Here is a 20,708-nt window from a genome sequence, read left to right on the forward strand (position 1 = left end):
GCGCATTGTGCACAGACGTCACCAACTTTCTGCAGCGTCGATCGCTACAGACGTCCAAACTTCATGTGGCCTTCAGACTAGCTCAAGAACAGAGGGCGTAGAGAGCTTCATGGAATGGGTTTCTATTGGCTGAGCAGCTGCATCCAAGCCTAATGACAAGCATAATCCAAGCGTAATGTGAAAGGTCGGATGCAGTGGTGTAAATACTTTTGGCTATATATATATATATATATATATATATATAAATATATATTTGTGTATACAGTCCCATTGCTCTTCATCATCAGCACAAATGTACCATGTCTGTGTATGGAAGAAGCAGAGGTCAAGCTTTTAGTATGTAAGCAAGCTCTGTTCTGATTGGGTCCTTTATTTGTTGAATTGTGCCTTGTTTTAAAAAGCAGTCCATACTGAGACAGCCCTTATAGTTTAGGTTGAGTGGACGGGGTTAAACTTTGGGTTTTGTGACATAACAAAAATCAATGAATTAAAAATAGGCTGTTTTGGCTGCATATTATATAAATTTTTATGCAACTGTTACAAACAATCATGTACATTATAACTTATTCATGTTACTTATTTAATTACTTATTTAATTTGTTGCTCATACAGTCCTATTACTGTCCATCATAGTAGGTGCTATTGAATAAACCTATAACTGGAAGTCAATGCTTTTCTATAAACAGCTCATTTCGGTGCCCAATTTTATCATTAATTGACTAATCTAGCCTTTATTTCCAGAAATTTCCAGATATATCCTTTACCTCATGTTGCAGTTTTTAGGTGTGTATTGTGGCACAATGTATCACTTATTAACCATCACGGTATCAATAGTACTGTATGATAAGACAGAGAGATTGAAATGAGGAGACCTGCTAATCATTGAAATGTGAATGTGAGTTTTCATAACCATCAATATGGCGTCTGTTTATGGACAAAGTCCCGTCCTTCAACAAAAAGAGCCAGTCAGCTTGCTGGTTACGGCACGACCAAGATGTGGAGATGTGCACAAGCGCAGTATCCAGAACACGTCACGTTTTTTGTGCTGCGTTGAGCTGAATGCTACTAACTGTTCAGGAGGTTTTTGTTAGATTTTATCAGTGATTTTTAATAGGTTTTTGAAGCCGTAATCTGACCTTCAGTTTCAGTATTTTGGGATTTCCACATTCAGAGAGATAGTAGCCTGGTCTTGTATGACTGATGATAACTGCTTGGCAGTGTTGCAAAGATGGCCGCAGAGTGAACAGACTTTCCTATAAGGACTTTGGTTAAGTTTAGTTTTACTATGTAGGTTTTTAACTGTATGATTGTTGGTGGGCTGTGATTGTCTGAAAAAGACAGCAGAGGTCGAAGCATTGCAAACCTGTATTAATAAATAAGGCAGCTTTGTTAGAACCATATGCAGTCATCTGATCCCATGTGGTACATTTTGAAACGTAATTTAGTCATTTAAAAAAGTGCTCATATTCTACCTTTTTCTTGTGCTTTATTTTCCTGAGACATATTTTTGTGATGCCTGGTTGGGTTGATGTACCAAAACCAACTGTAAAACTGCTATATGTAAATGAGCTCTGTTCTGATTGGTGATTCTGTATTTATTCTGGGTCAAAAAACATTCCAGGCAAACTCGAATGGCTTATTCTATATGAGTTCTACAGTAATGGGTGGGGCTGAACTGCTGATGTCTGAATGCACCGATTTATGTAAATGTGTTGGTTTTTGTGACGTCACAGAAGCAGTGGGTTAAAAAGATATGTTATTACAGCTTAGCTATCAAATGTGGACGTTTGTAAAATGCAAATACGCATGGCTTTTCATGATGCAGGCCCTTTAATTCAAGGGTGTATCTGTCAGCATTGATGTTAAACCCTGTAGGTATCCGAATCTAGACCGTGTCTGTGTTTTGGAATGCCTATTGAACTTTCTAGGTTACTGGCCTAGATTTTAGGACATGGCTCTGAGTAGAAATGTGAATCTGCCTCCCCGACAAAGGACTTTTATCACGAGTCTTTGAGAAGCGAGAGAAATGTGCACACTGTGCCTTTGGCCTTTAGCACTCGGACTGTAATATCAGGCCCGTTTGATATTGATTTTGTTTTGTTTTGAGGAGCGTTGAGTGAGCTTTCCTTTGTGTTATTTGTATTGAGGCAGGTTTCTTTTTTTCTTCTGGAGGGGTGTGGGGGTCAGATTTCTGTTCCAGCATGAAGACGTGCATTCATCTGTATCTCGTTTGAATTGCCAGCTTGCATAATTCCGTTGTTTACATACTGCAGAGCTTTTCAGGATGATTGTGCAAGTGAGGCCGGGCTGCCAGAAAGTGCAAGTCATGTGTAGCACATAAACTTTACTTCTCCAAGACTCCGAGCCATTACGGAGCATGCCTGCTGGAGCAGCCCACGAAATGCACTGGCCATGTTTTTTCAGTGCTCATAATTATCTGTTGCTGGCCTGTGCTTGGCATTGGGTGGTCCTGAAGCAATTAGCGAAAGGGTGCTGAAAAGGACATGCACGAAAAGCCAGAGAAGTCCAGAGTAGGTGGGTACAGAATCCTTTTTGGTTGATCTGAAACAGGGTTCGATTAAAAGACTTGTTAATATTCCTGCAATGTGCCGTCTAGAGTAACCCCAACAGACTGTAAGTCTTATTCAGAACGTAGGACTGGAAGAGGTGTTTACATGCCACGTTCTGTGTCGTATATCTTAAACTGAAGTGTAAATAGCATGGAGACACAGCTACACTCTTAAAAACCATGCTGCCAAATAGCATTCTTTGGAGCGACTCCATAGAAGAACTAGGCTTACTTTTGGTTTCCTGAAGAAGCTTTCGCTGAAGAGTTCTTTTGAAGAACCATTTGTGCAAATGAGAAGTTTAAAGAACCTCCACATAATGTAAAATGTCCTACTCTTCCAGAACTGTGTGCCCATAAACCACTCTCGAACCTCATTCTCACTCTCAACATTTTTATGAGTCTACCACCTCCTCCTTACTCTCCTTACTAGAGCTTTAGACTACTTTAAAGGACTTACGACTTATGCCCTCTGTTAATGAATTGTACGCCTGTTTGTTTATTTGTTTCTTCAGCTGCTGCTTCTTCTTTCTTTCTTTCTTTTTTTTTTACTCCTTCTCCTTCTCTCTCTCGTTATCTTTCTCTCCTTCCCTCCCTCCCCCGGGTGTGAGATATTTGCTGTACAGTGTGTTGCCAGAATCGTAGTTTGGAGTTTGCAGACTGCCAACCAGAGAGAACGTAGAGCCAGAACGCCTCCTCCAAAAATCTCTCACTCCGATCAGGAAGAAGCAGAGGCAGGCCGCCCCACCCTGCTCACAGGGGCTCCACATCTCATGGGTTTGCTTCAAATATGCCCACTTTTGGCTAAGCTTTGATCCAGGGCTGCAGCGAATCACAGGTTAAAATTGTAGTCAAATTGTAAAATTGTATTTGGCAGTGATTTAGTTTAGGGATGCTCCGATACAGGAATTGTGGGCCATGGCTGATATCTGACAGTTTTCATGTGCATACCTGCAGATATCAGTACATAAATATTTATAAAAACATAGGAACAAGGACTAATTCCTCCTGGATTACCTTTGTAGAGAAATATCATTCTTTATAACATTCTTTAAGAGGAGTTATGACGAGTGGGAGAAGGACCACGCCCCGAGCAACTCCTTCACCTGGCTCTCGAGCCCCTTATATACCCCCCATTTCTCAGTTCAACTCTGTGTCGAACAAACGCCGAACCCACCTCTACCCCGTCTCTTCTTTTTCTTCCATCACTCACCACCAACGGGGGTCCGGCTTCATGCACAGACCACAGGAAAGCCAACCCCTACTCCAAACACCCTTCTGTTCCATCTCAGGGCGTGGTCCACACTAGCAAATTCAGTAAAATGATTGACATGCAGATATTTAATGAACTAGTCCAGCCTCGCCTAATCATTCTGCTGCCCTGGAGTTCAATAAATCTAAAATTGTTACAGAATATTAGTTTGGGCCAAATCTAAACATCGGTTCGGTGTAATTTTTTTATGCAAATATCCACTGATATGATTCTGATATCATCATATCTCTGTAGACTATTTGACAAGTTGTATAATAGTATGCATATTTCTTCCCGTACAGTAACAGGACGATCTCATTTATTCATATTATTTTTGTTTATTGAATGCTTTGTTTTTGAAGGCCTAGTAAACACTTATTACTTGTACTTCATTCTTTCTGACTAATATAATCAGTGGCGACAGCCCCACATAGATCCTGGAAGTATTTGGGCCGGTGAGGGTAGACGGCAAGCCCAGATTGGAGCAAACCGCTAATTCTGAAGCCATAATGCGTGGGAACAATGGGCACATAGGTTAATCTTCTTACACTATTGCTGAACAAACAGCAGCGTGGCAAAGGCACCTGTTACTGCTTGCCCTGATTTCAGTTTCTCCGTCAGTGGGACTTCGGCACGCTGATTGTTGATCATTCTGTGTTTACCAGCATGGGTATGTTACCAGCATTTTCGTGATGATTAGAAGGTAAACATTTTGGGTGCACAAATCGGTTTTAAGAAATCACCAACACTCAAGAGTCTCCAGAGCAGAGCTGTGCAAGATGCTGTTGGATAATCATAGTGATGTTGGCCATCATAATACTGATTTCACAGAAGTGTGTAATGTGGAGGTGAGCCTCTAACCCTGTAGTCACTGTGTTTGATTATGTGTGTTTTCCATTAAAACAATACTGGACAATGGATGAATTTTTAAAGAACCATTTGTGTAAATGAGATGTTGAGTGTGGGGCTATTATTCAGCTTAAAGCACCCCTACATAATTCAAATGGCGCTTTTGCACTAGAACTGTGAGAATGCTACCGATCACTAGGAGTATTAGAAAATGTGAGCATATCAAAGTATTGTAGTAATATGTTTTGCAATACTGTATCACTTCTCAGAAACACAGTGTCAACCTGCCATGATCACAGTGCATCAATATATAATATGCAGTATATTTCAGTATATATCTAATGTCAGTTTTCACACTGAACTGTACAAATTATAAATAACATACTCGTAAATCCATTTTCTCGTTAAATGCTCGTGGTGGCCCCTGGCATTACTGCCTTTCACAATTGCCACAGTATTGTAACATATAAGACGTACTGGTTAAGAATTGCCCATGGCAAGAACAAACATGTACCAGTCTGTCCATTCTTGATTAAAAGCTCGTTTTCACGCTTCTTTTTAGAGACGGCATGTGAATTAGTTTTCCTCTGACTCACTTTCTTCTCTGACTGCTGTTTCTCGCCTCGCCTCTTCGAGCCTCAGCCCTTTAATGGTGCACAGATCTGATTGACTGTATAGCATCACCTGTGATAATTACATGTGATTGGTCTGTGAGTCTCCTGGACCTGTAAACCTGTGCCATAAAGGCTAATAACAGTGTGCCGGTTAAAAGAAAACCAAAATAAAAATTCAGTAGTTCTCAGTATGTATTGGTCATGGGTCCAGGTCCAGATAGAACATGGGTTCGAACCTGGGCTGCAGTCCACCTATATGACCTCTAAACTAGAGTATCAATGGTTCTCCTTGCCTGAAAACAAAAGAAAGGGAAACCAAAGACATGCCCGGTTTTTAGATTTGAACTGTGGTGGATTAGTTCACCTCATTATTTCTGGTCATGAAGTCTTCTGTGGAAAAAGTAGTCATTAACAAATCCACACCTGCCTCCTGAAGAGTGTGTCTGGTCTGTTGGACAGTTATATATATTTTTTTCTTTTTTTTTTTCATTTTTGTGAGAATTCGTCCATCATCACCTGTGGAGGCCCACCAATCCCATTATGGTTTCTAAGCTCACCAGCTCTCTTTGTTTTTTTAATAACCTTCTTCTTTTTAATAACAGCTGGATTTGGTGTGCCTAAGGTTTGGCTGATGTCTCTTACTGTTTTATTCTTGTTTCTCAGCCTTCCTATGGTTTCCTTGAATTTCATTGGCACAACTGTGGTCCTTATGTTGGAGCAGACTTCAGACGACTTAAGGCCTAGAATCTCGACTAGATGTGGAGGACATCTTGTCTTCTCCTGTGCTTACACTAATGAAGTAAATAAACTCTCCAAGTAATCACAATCACTCGTGAAGCCTAATGTGTCAAACATTATGGTACCTTGAAGAGAATGTGCACTTCAACCAGATGTGAATTACTTTGAGTCTGAATTTCAAAACTATTGAGTACAGAGATTAAAAAAGAAAGAAAATTCAATGGCATGCAAAAGCTTGGGCACCCCTGGTCAGATGTTCTTTCACTGTGAATAGTTAAGTGAGTAGAAGATGAACTGATTTCCAAAAGGCATGACTCTTTCAAAGATAAAAAAATTATTTTCTGCATTTTTAGCAAGATTAGTGTATTATTTCTACTGTGCAGCAACACCTGCACACATGACCTTCATGAAAGAATCCTCAAAAGAAGCTCTTTCCTGTGTGCTAACCACAAAATTCAGCGTCAGACATTTTCAAAGGAGCATCTGAACAAGCCTGATGCAATTCTGTAGACTTCAGAACCGTTTGGCCACAATAAGCAAAGCTATTTTTTGGAGGAGAGAGGGTGCAGAGTTTCGTGAAAAGAACACCTCTCCGACTGTTAAGCATGGGAGTGGATCGATCCTGCTTTAGTCTTGTGTTGCAGCCAGTGGCACAGGAAACTTTTCACATCAGGTAAATTCAGGAAGCAGACATCACACAGTCTGTAAAAAAAAAAAGCTTTCCAGTGAATTTCCTAGATTTCTACAGCAGCGTGATGATCATAAACACAGCAAGAGGTGCAAGCTGGAGGTTGTGCCATAGCCCTCACAGCTCCTTGATTTAAAATGATTAAAATAAATAATTTAAAAAAAAAGTATTGGGACACCTGCTCCTTCGTTGTGTCTTCAATGAAATCAAGGGTTTTAAAAGGGTTTATTTTTGTTTTTTGTTGGAGTATGAACAGAAATAATGAGGTGAACTAATCCACCACAGTTCAAATCTAAAAACCAGGCATGTCTTTGGTTTCCCTTTCTTGTTTCGTTTTCAGCCACGGAGGTAGAACCCTTGATACTCTAGTTTAGAGGTGCTTTTGTTGGAGTCTCAACTGTCTCAATTTTGAAGCCTTGCTGTAAGGATTTGGTTTGATTTGCTGCAAGGATCTGATTGCATTCAGCAACATGAGTGTTAGTGAGGTCAGGACGTTTGATGATCAACCCAACTTATCCAAAAAGTATTTATATCAGTAGGTTCATGTTTATCTGCTCCAGAAAGTCAGATTCTATTGGCAGTGCATTTCTACAGGGACTAGACAAGCTGTCTGTGTGCATTTGCACATCTGTGTCAGCAATGAGTGCAACTTAAAGTAGCTGAATGCAGTCTATAGAAGGGGTGTCATATAGGACATATAGTGTATTTTGACAAGTGGTGCTCACATTTTTGCAAGCCGCTGCATGTCTAGTCCCAACCATAACGGAGGGTACTCTAATTATCATGATAGGCTTATGTCTAATGGGGTAGCAGGGTGTTTGGGTAGTTTTTGGAGATAAAGAAGTGGATCAGTTCTGAGACAGCCGTTAAAGATGTCAACATGAGTATGGGAAAAGCAAATGTGGCATCATGTTGTCTTCTGTTTGAGCATATTCAGAGCCTTTTCCTGATTTTTGAATCCTTTGACTTTCATCATACGTTCAGAGGTACTGAATGTATGTGCAGGACAAACGTCCTTTGGACAGTATTTCACCAGGGGAGAGGTATATGTTGAGGTGTGTTGACTGGTGTAGAAATCATGTAGTCATGTGAAAAAATTTGGAAATTCCATAAAAAACATCGTCTTTTTTTAATGTATTTCAAAATCTGGACATTTGATCTTCACTTATTGAACAATATTACAAGATAGAAGCAATCGAAGTAAACACATACAACTGAAAAACCTTTTAAAATCTTTAAATGTAATCAATAGAAATGCAAGGGAAAAGTCATTTATTACTACAAATGCCTATAGATTAGAATCTAGCTGATGTGCTGCATCTGGTTAGAACACGGTTAGATGGTATTTTGGAGGAGCCTGTCTTCTTTACACCTCAGAAATGTAGTTTGTTCAACTACCAGCATTCAAATCTGTGAAACTAGACAGCTCAGACTGAACAAACTGCCTTTTAAAACCTCCTTAAACCATCTCGTCTTCATCAGATGAGCATGAACTAGGCTTAAGAGCGATCCACCATACAGAGCTCACCATGTGTGGTCCGTTTAATCACTGCCATAATCGCTCCCTCGATCACTCAATAGCAGTTTTAATTTAAATATAGCCGAGGACCGTAGAAGTCTGAAAGTCTGTAGGCCACGAGTTTGGCTTCTGCAGCTGTAAGTTGGCTGCTACCACTGCAGAAGATAACACCACTTGTCCCATTTCCATTGGCCACACAGAAGGCCATGAGGTCAGGCTAGATAAAGGCCACTTTTACAGTCCGCAACAGCTGAACTGTACAGAGCTGTTAGGTTTCCACCTCAGGGTGTGTTCCCTCTGCTGCGGTGTCTTAGAGAAGAGCCTCTCCTTTCCCCACTCTGTTCCTACTGTAGTGTGTGTGTGTGTGTGTGTGTGTGTGTGTGTGTGTGTGTGTGTGTGTGTGTGTGTAAGGTGCACACACGCTTACGTTTGTGAAGCAGTGTGTGGCTTCATGTAGGTCCATAAAAAAGCCCAGAAGCAGCTGGAGGCTTGTTTGATACCTAGAATTTACCCTCATTAGTTTATACCCTGAATAAAATTGGTCATTTTTCTTCACTTTTAAACAGCAAAGCCCACCAGAGTGAAATAATTAAGAGAGCTATCCAGAAAGCAAATTGATGTAACTTCCCCAGCAGTTAAGCCACGGTGGCACTGCTCTTTTGTCTTGCTGTCCTGGTGTGATATGATTTTGAAGGGGACGTATAGTTCAATGAAAAGCTAACTTTGATAACAGGAGACGACGTATCAGCGGAGTAGCCCTTCCTCCACAGACTGTCCTCTTGATTTCTGTGCCTCTAATGTTTCCAAAGTTTGTCAATTCACAGGGCAAAGTTTACCTACACAAATTTCCTCTGGGGTTCTTTTAACCCATGGAAATCTGATATATGGCAACATATAGTTCAGTTAAATGCTACAAATAAATAAATAAATATATAATCTATGGAATTTAAATATATATCCAACATATATTTAGTGGGGCAGTGGTGGCTTAGCGGTTAGAGCTCCGGGCTGGGTTGTGGGTTCGATACCCGGGCTTGACCTTTTTGGCCCTTAAGCAAGGCCCTTTACCCTCTTTGCTTCTCTGGGCATTGGAGTTGGTTACTTTTACCTTTTACTTGATACATATATATGTGATTGAAAGGCCAAGTCATTTGAAATTGACCATTTTCAAATGCGGGACTATATTTCAACCAAATATCAACATATACAAACATATGTTTGCAAGACACATATTTAACAAACCTAATATCTCCAAAAAAGTGACATTACAGGAGTAGGGAAAAAAAACTTAACTTTCAATGGAAGTCAAGGTAGGTACTTTTGGAGCATTTCTATTGGTCCAATCATTGTGACATTTTGGACACAATATAGAGAACACCTGTCCGATTCGCTGCAGAACAGTGATGTTCTCTATTGTGAATCACCCATAACTTTATTATTACCTGTCAAATATTAAGTATGTCCTCCTTGTGCCGCCACAACAGATCTGGCCATTCTAGTCATGGAATCGACAAGACCTCTGAAGGCGTCATGTGGAATCTGGCACCAAGACGTTAGCAGCAGATCTTTTAAGTCCTGTAAGTTGTGAAGTGGGGCCTATATGGAGCATCAATGAGCCTTAGGTACCCATGACCCTGTCACCAGGTCACAGGTTGTCCTTTCTATGGACCACTTTTGGTAGGCCCTGACCACTGCATACCAGACCAAAGCCTTCAAGACCTGCCTGATGTTTTGGAGATGTTCTGACCCAGTTGTCTAACCATCACAATTTGACTCTTGCCATAGTGGCTCAGATCCATATGCTTTGCCATATATATATTTTTTGCCATTGCCTGCTTTTAACACATCACCTGCAAGAACTGACTGTTCACCTGCTGCGCAATATATCCCACCCCTAGAGAGATGCCACTGTAGATGAGAATGATCACTTCACCTGTCAGTGGTGTTAATGTTATGGTTGATCCAGTGTATGTATAAAATGAAATGTGTACTATAATTGATATTGATCAATTTAATATATTGTTTTAGCGTCGCCATCACAATGTGAACAAGCACAAAAGTCCCCCCTCAGGGATGTTGAATGTCAGGTGTCAGGTACAATGAAATCGGCTAAACACGTTTTGCTACACCTCTTTTTGCTGCTTAATACAAAAGGAAAATGCACACTGTTCTCATTTTCCATGACAGATCTACCAGAGGCAGATTCCATCTACTCAATGTCATTCATTTTTCTCCAATCTTGTATACACAAAGTACATTAATAATATCATGACATGGTGGATCATTGACTTCAGGTGATTTCTGGTGAAATCTGGTAAAATAAAAACATTCAGTCATTTCTAGAATTGTAAAATATATTGCAGGAAAAAAAGTTATTGCTATGTTCATTTTTCCAGTATCTTGCAACCCTAATGTCAATGCTGAAATGGTCCTCTGTCAGGTTGAATAGAAAAAACTAGTGCATGTGATACTTTAAAAAATGACTGTGTATAACATTGTTCAGCTACTGTTACTGAGAGCCAAAGTGCTTTCTGGGCACTATGTAGAACTTGGGTCTTGGGTGTAGATGAGTTTAGCATGAAGCAAAAGCAGTTTAACAGTGTGTTTAATATCCATTTTTGTTCATTTTGTGCAGTTATGGAAGTACTGCACAAAAGTGCCAAATTGGCTGGTTCCTGGCTTGCTTTCTAGCTGCCCATACTCAGTAGCTCCCAACTGCAGGCCAAAACGGCTTGAGCTCAAAAAAACAAACTTTACTTGCTGCTAAAAAGTTCTAGCACCAGGGAAAAAAGTGAAAGCTTCTATAGAACCCATGACAGGTCTTAATAAGCTAAACACAATTTGCTTTCTTTTATTTATATCTCCTTTCTGCGAAATTGACTAAAGATCTGATTGTGTGATTCAGGCGTGTAGACAGCTTTTTGATGCACTGTTTTCGTGTGGCAAGACTTTTTTCAATTTTTAAAAATTTCACAGGAATGAACTGGTTACAAAACCACCTGTGACACCATATCAACTGCCTAGCAACACCATAGCAACCACCTGAGACATCGGAGCAATCACCCGAAAAAGCACTCGTCTAGCAACTACTTAGAAACACTATAGCAGCCACGCAGCAACCTCCTACCAATGACTAAACAACTTACTGCCTAGTAACACCCCAGCAACCTCTAAGCAACTCCAAAGTGACCACCTAGCAACACCAAAACAACCATCAAGCTACACCATTGCACCCACCTGAAATATCATGGCAGCAGTGTAACAACGCCACTGCAATCACCTTACAACACCATTGTAACCCAGCATCCTGAAAGTAACCACATAAGTAGAACGTAACCACATTTGGGATACCATAGCAACCACCTAGCAACACCAAAGCGGACACATAATCACTTATCAATATCATATCAAACACTTGGGATACCACAGCAACCTGATACACCATGGCAGCCATGTAACAACACCACTGCAGCCACCTCGCAAAAACAGTTTCACCATACTGACCACAAAGGAACAATCTAGCTTGTCGCTGTAAACCAATGTTCAGCAATGCATCTTTACTGGCTATGGCTATGTTATGCTATACTTTAACTTTACTTGCCAGTGCCAAACTTTCAGAGTGGCACTCCCGGATTGGTCTGGAGCAAAGGCACCCAACCCTGGTCTTGGAGTGCCATTGCCAGAGGTGGGCAGTTCCGGTTCGGCAAGGCCAGATTCCACTGATTCAGCTCACCTGTTAATTGCTGGGTTTAGTAGGTCTGTTACAGCAGGTTAATCTGCAGACTGTGCTGGACCCTGGCTCTTGTTGCCCTCCCCTGCTATAGAGAAGAACCTTTTAAAGACCTAAATAACCTTCACTTGCACTTCAGATTACACAGGTTCTTCACACTCACACATCTCTGTTACAAACACGGGTTCTTTCTGGAAGCAAAAGTGGTTCTTCTTAAAGAACCTTTTGTAGAACCTTTTATTTTTAAGAATGTACAGTAAGTCAGTGCCGGCTGATCTTGTCCATGATCCTGATCTTGTCAGAGTGATGGTGATTTTTATTTTAGCAGTTCTGAGAGAGAGTAAAAAAATGGCTAACTGCAGTGTATGTCATCTGCTGGGTGCCTCAGATTGTTTTGAAAGAGCAGCTCAAAATGCATAAGAACTAAATAAACCACAGGTTGCTTTTCTGGAGACCTGGTTTATGTCTGTTTACAACACTATGATTCACATTGGCGTCATTTTAAGACAAGAAAACAGAACACGGGCAGTCCAATCAAAACAAACCATGTCAGATATGTAAGACTTTCCTTTAGTATAGAGGGTCAGCGCTCAGGAAGCCATGGTTCATTATGTTTATCAAGGCAAACTTAAAGGGCTCATATCCTTCATTTTTCATGTGTTTTATTTTTCCTTTGAAATTGATGTACCGTGTTTGTTGTTAGGTTGTTGAGTTACAAGTATACCAAAAGCAGCCATAACCAATCATTTTTATGACCTTTTTCCAACCTGTCTTTATCCTTGAGAATTGAACAGGCTATATTTACTTCACCTGTAATATTTAATAACATTTGAACCTGAATATCATATAGAGCATGTGGAGTACATGACATTGTCTGCTCATTGAACTGCATCTAGCGTTGCAGCTCAATGCGTCACCTCTGAATATGAGTCTGTTGTATCTTACTGCTTGGTAGTGATGACCTTTTCCTGAGTGGATTGTTCTGGGTTAAGAGTAGCCAATCCTAATCTTGGAATACACTCACTCATACTTCCATATTTTAGTGTGTTGCCTGCTGTAGCTCACCTGATTAAACAAAATCAGCTAATTAGCCCATCCTTAAGTGGAGTGGATGTGCTAGAGTAGATAAAGCTCTAAATATGCGAGTCAGTGATGCTCCATGCTCCATGATGATCCATAGTTGGGGATGCCCAGCATTCTCTGAAGGCCTATGTTACAGTATGCTGGTTTGACCATCCTTAAATACATGCTCTTTAGCTTTGCTGTTGCTACAGTTGCTGTTTCGGACAGTTTGCGGTGTTGCCGTTTCCAGCCGCAGTTTCAGAAAGATTGGCTTATCTGTTATTGTTTGTTTCAGTTTACTGTGCATTGTATTGGAGAATCTCGCTGTAATTATCATCTGATTTTCCTCTCATAGCTCAGGGGAGGATGGTAATTGGAAAAAGTGTGAAATCTCAAAAGTGCGTGGGATAGAATGGCTCCCCGTGGCACGTGGGGGGAAAAAATGTGAAAGCATGTCACTACCTGGGTGGGCTAACTTTCGGGTCAGGCTGATGTCAAGCATATGTAGTGATTCATTATGTAGACAGTCAAGTTTCTGAGATAAACCCCTCTTGGCTGCCTTATGTATTCATATTCATAGACTTATTTGTTTAGTCCCCAGTATCACTGTAATCTCAGTAGGCTGTTGGTGATGGTCGACCATCATTAGTTTACCTGAGTAAAGCAGCATAGAACCAGAGATGGCATATCTGTGTTATTTTTGTTTTTATTTGATACACTGATCAGCCATAACATTAAAAGCACCAGCCTAATACAGTGTAGGTTCCCCTCATGCCGCCAAAATAGCTCTGACCCGTCAGGGCTTGGACTCCACAAGAACTCTGAAGGTGTCAGAGGTGTCATCTGGCACCAACACGTTAGCAGTAGATCCTTTAAGTCCTGTGAGTTGAGGTGAAGTGGGCCTCCATGGACCACATCAATGGGCCTTGGGCGCTCATAAACCTGGCACAGGTTCACCAGTTGTCCGTCTTTAAGCACGTTTGGTAGGTACTGGTTAATGCATATTGGGAACACCCTACATGACCTGCCTGATGTTTTTGGAGATGCTCTGACTCTGGTGCCTTCCCAGCACAATTTGTCATTTGAGAATATCTTGTCATTGTACTCAGATTCTTCTGCTTGCCTAATTTTCCAACACATCGACTTCAATAACTTGACTGTTCACTTGCTGCCTAATATATCCCACCACTTCACTGGTGCCAATTGAACTTTGTAGTTGTTAACCATCTATATCAGCAGAAAATGCTGGATGGGATTAGAGCATCTGCAGCCTTTTCTGGACCTCCTGGACCAAAAGCTGAAAAGTGGCCGCATGACTTTTAAACATGCCCTGGCCTAATCCTTGGTCCAGCTCCACCTCTCCTCTGTGGCGGCTGTGTTTATTTTCTACATCCTAAATGACACACTTCTACACTTGTGTAGTGTCCGTGTCAGTGTAGTGTAGTGGGTAACAACACAGCCTTCCCTGTGCCAGACAAGGGTTTGATTCCTTGGGCAAGAGTCCTAACTCTATGTTCTCTTACCTCTGTAGTGTGATTTAAATGTAAGTCACTCTGGATAAGAGGCTTAGCCAAATTCGGTAAATGTAAATGCACATACTACACTAACTAAAGGTAGTGCTCTATATAGTGTGCATGTGTTTGGTTTGGGAAGCAGCCAGTGGGTTTGATGCAAGAGGAATATGAGGGAAATTGGTCTTATGGCACTAAGTTTATGTGTAAATGCACAATTTGTCAGAGATAAAAAGTGTCTGATGTACTGACGTGCTGGGTTTTCTACTGATTTTGAATGAAAAAATGTTTTGTCAACAGTTATTGACAATTACCATTTCCACAGCCTACATCAGCAGGTGATTTTTAAAGCGTTAAACGTTTAAAAAAATTATTTGAATGGAAATGTTGAAGTACAGAAGCACTAAATATCAGTTTCTTGGTTATTAACACAATTTCTTTAGTGGATTTCCTGTGTTTTTTTAGAGTTAATAATGAAAGGCCCAGTTTCATTGAGATCTCCATACTGGTTAAGGTGTTGAGCAGCATATATTTCATGAGTTTGTAATGAGAAAGAGTGTTTCAGTGTGAAGAACCTTTCCTTACATTGGACTAAACTTACATTGAGTGGTTTTTCTAGTGCACTGCTGAAAGAACTATTTGAATAAACCATTTTTAAGAGTGTACAAACCTCAAATCTTAGCAAATACTAACTAACCGGTGGCTGTCATGGCTAGGTCAGTTTGCTTAAATAGGTGGTAAACTATTAGCTGAATAATCTCTCCGCTTATGAATAGAATAGTAGCTCATTGTTAGCAATGCACAGCTCTCTCACACCACAAATAACTGACTCAAAAGCCCAACCAAAATGTTACAGCACAGCTTAGCACCTGTAGCCAGCTGGCCTAACATTAGCTTCCAGACAGCTGAAAAAATAATCTGCTTTTGTTTTAAATATGAGTGTAGCAGAAATCACCAGTGTACTGTACGTGCGACAGGGACTGACTTTGTGTTAGCCAGCTGGTGAAAACAGTAAGTAAGGGCTGCCCTGGGAATGGAGCTAGCTTTATCCTGCTCTCCCACACACCACATAAACAGCATCCTCCATTTAGTGTAGTTTGAATCGGTGCATCGAGCAGCTTGAAGCCACTTCTTCTTCCTTTCAGTTTAGTCACTTAAAAAAATACATGGAGACTACAAACAGGCTATTTGAGTGCTAAAACAGTACAATCACTACTTCTGCTGTAGTTTTTAGGAGTGGAAATAATTTAATGGTATTACAGGTGCATTATATAATGTGATAAACATGTTGTTGGGTTGTTGGCAAATCTTTTGGTCATTCTTTGGTCAAATGACACTTTAATGGCTTCTGCAGTTTCAGAATTATTCAACCTCTTCATGACAAGTGTCTTTAGTACTTAGTAGAAGTGATGTATCGCCTTACTCCAGCTTCTGTCAGCGATTACTAATATTCTTGGGTTTGCTGCAGCAACCGTCTTCTTTAAATCCCCTTCTTCAAAGGGTTTTCAGTGGGGTTTAAGTCAAGCGACTGTGATGGACACTCCAGAATCCTCCAGAACTTCTTCTGAAACCAAGCCTTGGTGGACTTTAAGGTATGCTTGGGGTCATAGTCCTGTTGCAAGGTCCAATGCCACCCAAGCGTCACCTTCCTCACAGAAGGCATGACGTTTTCTCCTAGGATTTTCTGATACTTGACTGAATCCATCTTGCCCTCCACAAGCTGCAGGTTTCCAGCGCCAGAGGAAGCAAAGCAGCTCCAGACCATCACTGAGCCACTGCCATGCTTCACTGTAGACAGGTTGTTTTTTTCAGCATATGCTTCATTCTTCCAACTTCAGACATACTGCTGATCCATAGGCCTAAAAAGTTTGTTTTAGGTGAAACTGAATTACATTAAAACTTTTTCTCACTCAAAAAAAAGATTTTAAAACATTAAATACATTAATCAATTAATTAATTAATATTTATATATAAAATTATTAAAGACAGCCATTCCATTCACAATTTCCAAACCACTGAAAAATAAGAAGTTAACATTATGGCCTACTTTTTTGGAACAGGTGAGGGGGGTCTAGGAAAACCATCACCAGTTTTATCACCAATGTTATTTATATTCAGTATACCATAAAAGTATTGAATTTTAAGATTCACTACATTCACAATCTATTCCCTGTAGAGAAGTATTACCAATAGAATAGGACTCTTTGAAGCAGATAAACATGAACCTATTGGCACTATGCCTAATGCCAGGTGTGGGCTAGAGGGGTATCAAGGCCCCCCGTATTAAGCTGTGGACCAAGGAAACTATGTCCTCTGGAATTATCAATGATGCTCCATCCACTATTTTTGGGATGAATTGGGAAGTTGAGGATGATAAGGTGGGGTGATGACCATCCAACATCATGATCTTGGTAACACTTATCTTGTTGAATGCAATCAAATTTTCACGGCAAGAAGTATTGCCAAAAGAATAGGACTGTTGCAGATAAACAGGGGTATGAAGGCCCTGAGAACTGTGTGCTCTGGAGTGATGGTGGTACTCCATCCAGTACTGTTAGGATGAGTTGGGGAGTTGGGGAAGAGGTAGGGTGACGATCATCCGTCATCCTGATCCTGACTAACACGCTTGTTGAGAAATGCAACCATATCTTCACATGACTGATCCTCCAAAATCTAGTAAAAAAAAAAACCTTTCCTGGAGAGTAGAGACAGTAGCCTTTATGTTCAGAGCGAGTTATTTTTTTCTGAATGAAGTAAAGGCCTAGTTTCATTGTCCTCTCAGTACTGGTGTTGATTGACCATCACTGGTTAACCTGCATAAGGCTCAGTGTCATCATCACTGCTGACTCACATGGCTTTGATTGATGAGAGCTCTGTAAAGGCCCGTTTTGCTGTTGAGTTATAGGCCAACGTCACCTATATGAAGTGCTGCATCACTGCTGAGCGAGCCGGGCTGTATCCGAGCTCGGCAAAGCGCTGCATCATGTGCTGTGGTTTGTCATTCAAATAACCTTGCCAAATCTGAGCAGCCCGCTGCCATACCACACGTTTCCCAGGTAACAGCCTTCTAGTTTTTTTTGGCAAACACAAAAGCGTAGTAGTCTCAGGGCCTGTCTAGGAGAGGACACACACATACGCACATACACACACACACACCCTCCTCTACTGCTGACATTTTTCTCTCGTCTCAGATTCCAGAGAGCTGCTGGACCAGAGACAGAGAGATACTGAAAAGAGAGAGAGAGAGAGAGAGAGAGAGGGGGGAAGAAAGCAGAAAGGAAAGAGAAACTCAGTGGGCTTCCGAAAGAGACTGGCATCAGTGGAGAACAGAAAAGAAGGTAAAGGAGAGAGAGAGAGAGTAATAGTAATAGTGATAGAGTGAGAGAGAGCGGGAAAAAGCAGGAGCCCTACAGGAGGCCGTCCCCTGGGGTGAAGCCCCGCCCAGCCCAGGAAGTTCTGTGAGTATGCAATGCTTGTTTTTGCACCCTATGCTTTATTTTCATTGGTTGGGTTTGGTGTTGGGGGCGGGGCCAGCATGAAAATGGGGTCCATAGCAGCAGTGGTCAAGTGTGGCTATGGTTTCTTATGGAAATACCAGCTGCTAAACACATGAGCTAGTGTGCTACAGTAATAAACCCTGCACACACACACACACTCTAGCCCAACAGGGATCACATGCTGTGTGTATGTGTGCTGTGTGCACTGTGTGTGTGTGTGTGTGTGTGTGTGTGTGTGTGTGTGTGTGTGTGTGTGTGTGTATATGAATGAATGAATGCATTATCAAGCTTTTAGGCCGGCCTGTTCTCATGCTAGGCTGTGCAGAACCGGTCCACAAATAGACTGCCTATGCATGTTCATCATACTGGGGGTCTAATTTGGATTCCCCAGCATGAGTTCATCACTCTCATTAGAAATGTTTGCCCTGTAGTCGCTCCACTGGGTCTGCACACACTTCTTCCGCACCCAGCCTCAATCTGTGCGCACTGGGCTGTTCACTCCTTCACTATAGCTGGTGTGGGAGAAAAGCAAAATGCATGATAATTGAGGTTTTGTGTGTGTGTGTAAGAGAGAGAGAAAGCGCCTTGTGTGTTATTGTCTCAGAGCACCAGTTCTCACTCCAGATGAGTCCAACTAAATTAATCTTCTCATCTGCATGAACACACACACACATGCACACACTGCTGAGCCTGCTTCATTTTCCTCAGAGCAGTGCCTCTACAGTAGAAGGGGACGCCAGGAGGCTGGTGTTAGTTAATGTATTGCATAGCGGCTGATGGGTGGCAGGTATATAGATATGACTGTGAATTTAGCACTATGTTGGTGTCCCATGATATAGATCTTTGTAAGCGGAGAGGATATTGGATACTCTGATTAAGCCCAAGAATGATGGCCTCAAACAGCCCTATCCTTATTGTTTGAGCCGGCTTTTAATTTAAAAACAGCTCATTTAAAGCTCAGTAGATGTATGTATGTGTGTGTTTGGCTATTTTCAAGCTTCTCTTTAAGGAAAGTTAATATTAGTTTTAGTGACCATCCAGAACCTGGTTTGCTTCGTTACATTAAATCAGGCATTGTGAAGGTGATGATGAAAAATGAGTAAGCATAAGGATCTGAGACACTTTGACAAGGGCCAGATTGTGATGGCTAAACTACTAAGTCAGAACATCTCCACACTGACAGGACTTGTGGAGTGTTTCTGGTCTGCAGTGGTCAGTACCCACCAAATGTTCTCCAGGAAGGGACAGTCACTGGTGAACTGGTGACAGAGTCATGGGTGCCCAAGGCTCGTTGATGCTCATGGAGGCCCTACCTCACAACATAAAGGATCTGCTTCTAAGGTCTTGGTACCACAGGATGCCTTCAGAGGTGTTGTGGAGTCCATTTATTGATGGGTCAGAACTGTTTTGACCGCATAAGGGGAACCGTAATATTAGGCTGGAGGTTTTAATGTTGTGCCTGATCAGTGTAGTTACATGCTTGAAACTACTTTGTATTGAAGTTGTTATTAAATAAATCAATTATATGGTATGGTTATTGTCTGCACATGGTTTGGCCATCCATTTAGGGATGAGTAATACATTGTTTGGAGGATTTATTAGAGCCTTTTTGCAGTGGACTTACAGCTGTTTTCTATAATGTTTTACTCAAACTAGCTGCAGTTTTGTTCTGTACGTTTCTGATTAAAGCACAATTGGACCCAAGAAACATGCCAAACTGACTTGAATCTGAGTGAGAAATGGTCTTGATTCTCTGCAAACTGGAATTTACTGTTTGACTAAGAATATATAGTCCAGTCATTAATCAGTACTTTTAGAAGAAAAGAAGATATAGAGCAACAGGGCCATCAATCCATTTACACACACTAAACAGTTTAGAGTGTTTGTTTACCAGCTGTTTTGCCAACTTTTAAAACGTTTACGCTGAATATCAGTGTTATGGGGAGTGGAAATACCTCCTACTGGTTTACTGGGATACTGACCTGCCTGATTGCTAACTAATAGCTAATAGTTGAGTCCTAGATATGGTTTTAGTGATTTTATGCCTGGGTCTGTCACGATAATGACATTATCGACTTATCATACAATATATGGACATGACCTCAACATGACCTCATACCTTTGAGTAGTCATGCTGTTCTGTTCCCTAGTCTGCTCTCTGTCGCAGGTGACCAGTACATCCATAATGGCGCCTCTATACACACAGAGTGGACTGCGACAGGTCTTTCACATCGTTTACTCAAGCAATACACGGACATTTGTAGCTTGTATTCCATGCAAGACAAACCTCTCAAAGCGTGTGTTGCAGCTGTTGTGAAACAGCAAGTGTTCCGCAAAGGTTTCCGAACCGTCATGCATGCTCCTGACCTCGCACAGACTGCAGTTTTTTTTTCTTTATCTGTCTCAAACTCGGACAAAGCCACAGTAAAACTGTAAAAATGTGTAAAACTAGCTAGCTTTGTGGAGATAGAGTAAAGTAAAGACTTAACACTACTAACCTGAAACAAACCTGAGCACAACAACAGCACAGAAGGCGACTGGTCTATATTCATATGACAATGGCAATAGATTGAGCATGGTCACACATCTGTAGGGACATCACTCTTATGTTTCAGTGGAGAGCAAAGTTTGTCTCCCTTCTTTTTTTCTGCGAAAAATGATCCGATCCATGACGCAGACACC

General features: G+C 41.2%; 1 protein-coding gene across 4 annotated transcripts in view; it reads left to right on the forward strand.

The window, feature by feature from the left end:
- LOC140544210 (zinc fingers and homeoboxes protein 2-like) overlaps positions 1-20,708 on the forward strand; it is a 50,185-nt gene that overhangs the window by 2,671 nt on the left and 26,806 nt on the right. The window contains exon 1 of one of the 4 annotated variants that reach the window (XM_072667667.1): positions 2,517-2,535. The exons of 2 other annotated variants lie outside the window; for them this stretch is intronic. The gene's annotated coding sequence lies outside the window, so the exon portion shown is untranslated. Of the gene's footprint in view, positions 1-2,516; positions 2,536-17,780; positions 17,988-20,708 lie in introns of those variants that run through there. One more of the 4 variants, XM_072667658.1, reaches the window with a different exon arrangement.

This window comes from Salminus brasiliensis, chromosome 2, assembly GCF_030463535.1.
Source record: "Salminus brasiliensis chromosome 2, fSalBra1.hap2, whole genome shotgun sequence".
Lineage (NCBI taxonomy): Eukaryota > Metazoa > Chordata > Actinopteri > Characiformes > Bryconidae > Salminus > Salminus brasiliensis.